General features: G+C 37.2%; 1 non-coding gene across 1 annotated transcript; it reads right to left on the reverse strand.

The window, feature by feature from the left end:
• Nucleotides 1-1,178: 1,178 nt before the first annotated feature.
• TRNAR-CCG (transfer RNA arginine (anticodon CCG)) lies at nt 1,179-1,250 on the reverse strand. Its single transcript has one exon. It is a non-coding gene; the product is annotated as a tRNA-Arg (tRNA).
• Nucleotides 1,251-4,459: the final 3,209 nt, after the last annotated feature.

Here is a 4,459-nt window from a genome sequence, read left to right on the forward strand (position 1 = left end):
TCGACAAGCGAATCAACAGTTCGCTGTGTGAAGTGGTTAGAGGGAAGTTACCAATCACGAGAGCCATATCTTACATGTTCAGGAGTTTTGTCCTTTGTCATAGCGACCAAACCATTTTTTCCTCTCCCTGTTCTACAACCTATATCATACACCGTCCTGTCACGCTCGATAAAACCATTGGCATGCGAAACCACTAAGAAAAAAAAGACGATCGATTGTCCCAGCTAGCATTTTTGTATCGTGGTTTCTGCACCCTCCTTCTGTCTATCTCGTGCAAACGTCTTTCCCCTTTCCCACAGAACATCTAGCTGTTGCATGCTTCTATTATTATTATTATTATTATTATTGGTATTATCAACCCAAACTAATTTGAATTAGGATCATTCAATTGAGTAAATTACAATGCTTAGTACTGCGTTTCCTTAGCAAAAAGCTTCGTCAGAAACAGTTATAGCAAAAGACCATGCATATAGATTTATTAGCAAATAGAAACCAGGGAAAGCACACAATCTGGATAGAATAGAGTCTCAGTTACCACAATGTTTCATTATGAGCTGCTGCAGTATTGAATTAATAAATATTTGTCGAGAGACTTTGTAAACATGATGCTAACGTAATGCGGCATAATTGGATAGCTACAAGTAAACAGAAAAGCCCCACGGTATTCCTTGAAGAGATGTATATAAATATCGAATCAGCAAATCAAGATAAATCTACAAATCATCAATTAAAGTGTACTTATTCTACTGCTCAAGAAAATAGTTACAAAAATTCACTACTGCAATTTCTTTCAGCGAACTTTAAAAAATTCGTCATGAATTCTCTATGTCAATGTGTGGACGCATCTATCTGTTATTTGTAAATTTATCAATTTTGAGCCCTTCATTCGATGGAGTATCAAAAACTATCTGAAAAAAAAAACGATGGAATTTTTCATGTCACTCTTACCGTTTCCGAGATATTGGCCCAAAAAGTTCCGATTCTGGGAGGTTTAAGGAGCCATATCGAAGTTTCGAAAAAAAATGAAATGAAATCTTTGAGTTTTACGTCCCACGCTTATGCCGGTTAGGCTAAAGGAGACGGTGATGATGAGAAATGAATGAAATGGTGGAATGAAGAAAGTGGGAGAACCCCGAGAAAACCCACGAGCACGGTGTTTGTCCGCCACAAAGTCCACACGGCGCGAGCTGGGTTCGAACCAGGGACCCCAAGCACCGGAGGTTAACGCTCTACCACTGAGCCACCGCGCCCCCCAAGTTTCGAAAAAAATAATTGTTTTTAAGTTCGTTCTCGCAATGTTTTTCGAGCATTCTCAACTGTGTGTGTGTATGTTTTTTTATAAATTGTATTTTAACACCCTTATTCACCAAGACTAAAGGAGACGGTGATAATGAGATGAATGATAATGGAGGAATGACGAAAGTAGGCGGAAACGAGAAAACCCCGAAAAAACACACATAATCTACCCGTGTTTGTCAACCATAAAGTCTACTTGGCTAGAGCTGGAATCGATACAAGGACTTCGCACGCAATAGGTGAGAATTCTACCACTAAGCCAACATAGCACCACATTCTCATAGTTGTATTATATTCTGCACTGTCCCTCTTCATTAGACTAATGACTACTGAATATACAGTCAGGAACAAAAGTTCAGGGACAAAAGTTTGAAATTAGTTTCGTAACTAACTTCAGAATGGAAGGAAAATTTGAGTACAGTTTTTAGTCAATTAAAAAAGAATGCAATTTTCTGTACGGGGTTCCAGCCATACCATCGATATTTCCAAAATAAATTTTACCAAACGGAAAGAATTTTTGTCACTGACTATACTTTTCCCTTACTCTAGCACAGTCCTTTTGAAGGGCATGGGAATCGATCGTTCCATGTTCGTATCCGTATCGAATCTGGTAGAAGTTCAATAATGTAAGAAGGAACAAAATACTTTTCTTTATAGGAAAAAAAAGGTAGAGAACTCGCTCCTGATGAGCAGGGTCTGTGCTTTAATTCCACGCTATGTAACTTTGTGGTAGATAGCATAGTATCTGTGCGTTTTCTCTGGGTTTTCCTCTTTTCCTGCTTATTCTCATTCCGTGAAATCCTTTCGTAATCATTAATATACATTAATCACATGTCTTTTTAGTCTATAATAGTGGTTTCTAAATACTTTAGTATGTTGGGCTTCTTACCTACTTTCTAAGACATGCTACGAACTCCAAACATATAAATATTGGTATCTGCGCTGAATCAGTATTAAGAAAGTAGGTAATTAAGAGGTACACAACAGTATAAACTACCCAATTATCATCAATCTATATTTATGTTACAAGATATGACCTACAATGTATACCAGATGTTACGGGAAAAATCATACATCTTTATGTTTCCGGCAATTCTTTCCGCCCACACAAAAATGTATATGTTTGTCTCCAATTTTTTTCGACAATGAGATCTCGAAAACCACAAGTGCTAGAAACGTGCCGTTTTCGCTGGTCGATTCCAAATCTTATGTAGATTGCGCAGTTCTAATTGAATATTTAAAACGCATGGCCGTTATTTCTTTATTGCATTTTTTTAGGACTACACTGGAAGTGTTGCCATTTAAAAAAAAGTAAAGCATCATATCCTACGAGTTATACATTCCAACATCATAGTTGTATATAAGGGCTGTATATCTCTCAGGCGTTTGTTTCATGACCAAATGATAATGAAAAACGAAGTACAAACATTTTTTCCAGGCTAAGGGGTCGTCCACATATTACGTAACGTGGCAAAGGGGGAGGGGATTAAACCTTGCGTTATGATATGTGACAAGGGGGGAGGAGAGTTTTTACGTTTTCGTTACGTAACGCATGTATAATCTTGCTATAATTTTTATTTCTATTCTCGGATTTATATGCAATCTTTTAAACAAATAATTTTAAAAAATAAAATAAGTTCTGCTCTTTTTTTTTATAAAAGTCAATATATATTTCTACTGTTTTGCGAGATTGCAAACATATATCCTATATAAATTGAATCATGCAGAAGAGTTGAGTTGATTTTGACTTTAACGTCCCGTTCAGCAGCGAGGCTATATGAGACGTGGACCTGCTGATTAACGTGGAATCCAAACCACATGAGGTCCCTCATGCAGAAGAGATTCGAAGACGCTACTAGATGGCAGTATAACTGATGACGAATCCTGTATGCAATATAGTAAAATATAGTGATATACAATATAGTAAAACTTCGTTCTTTTTTGGCTACCGTAGCATTGCATTTACCGCACATGCTTTTCTGGAGTTAGTTGTTAGTGAACGTAACCACCGCTTGAAAATGCCCTGGCGTTTCCACTCGTATCGCTATTTCTGAGAATATTATTTAAAACTTTTGATATAAACCATTGCCCATTCTAGTCATCTAAGGGGTTTCTATGTGAAACAGAAGAAACTCTTTTCCGTAAAATAACATTTTCCGCTACGGAACAATTCACAATCCGCAGAGCAAAATAAGATATTTGAAAGCTAATTCGTCGGATATTCATCTCGTACTGATTTTTTTAAAAATTGGATTCGAATATTTCTGGAGAAATCTAGTTTATTCGCATTCTGGTGCTGGGTTAGGACAAGAAGAGTTTGTAAAGAGGTAAACTGAAGTCCAAGGAAGATGCTAGAAGGCTTGTTCACAAACGAGATGTCCCTGCTCCTTTGCTTGTGCAGCCAAGGGCGCCAATCCTGGGGGGCCCATTGAGCCAGGCCCCCCCAAAAAACTCATGTGGGCCCCTGCATTTTATTTATGAATATACAATATTTGGCAGAATTTGTGTGCAATTTGTCTTAAAATCTTCATATATGCCTTCTGCATCTGAATGTGCTCCCCCCAAATTTACAGAGAAATTAACGCCCTTGTGTGCAACCACTTCGAATCTGCTGTCGACGAGAAAGAGAACTTTGCATCGTCGACACTGGCGAACTTCAAATACACGAAGCATCGTGAATACGGGAAAAAGAGCTAAAATATATTTATATGTACACGACTCCATGATGGGCGTTCGAAAAACGTATTGTATGCAATACTCAGGGTCTCAGGAGGCTATGCCAGTTTTAGATGCTGTTTCATCTGCATCTTCCGATAATATTTCTTCGATGCAAATCATCCATGACCTAAACTGATGGAATCCATAATTAACTGATTCATATTGGCTTTGCTATCTTCAATAATTAAAATACAAAACACTGAGCAATGTTTATTTTAAAATAATGACTGTATACAGTTCCGCCAATTAACTGAACATATTGATTCATCAGACAATATGAAGGCAAAACATTCAGTTAGTTGGCAAAACTGTAACACAGTTATTATTTTAAAATAAAAACAAACGTTACTTTGCTGAATGATTGGTATTTCGAGTTTAAGTCAAAAGATGGATCGATCTCCTTAAGAAAACGACAGTGTGCAATTTCGATTATTTAAGACTGGTT

The sequence above is a fragment of the Thermobia domestica genome, chromosome 7 (genome assembly GCF_964235325.1).
Source record: "Thermobia domestica chromosome 7, izTheDome1.hap1.1, whole genome shotgun sequence".
NCBI lineage: Eukaryota > Metazoa > Arthropoda > Insecta > Zygentoma > Lepismatidae > Thermobia > Thermobia domestica.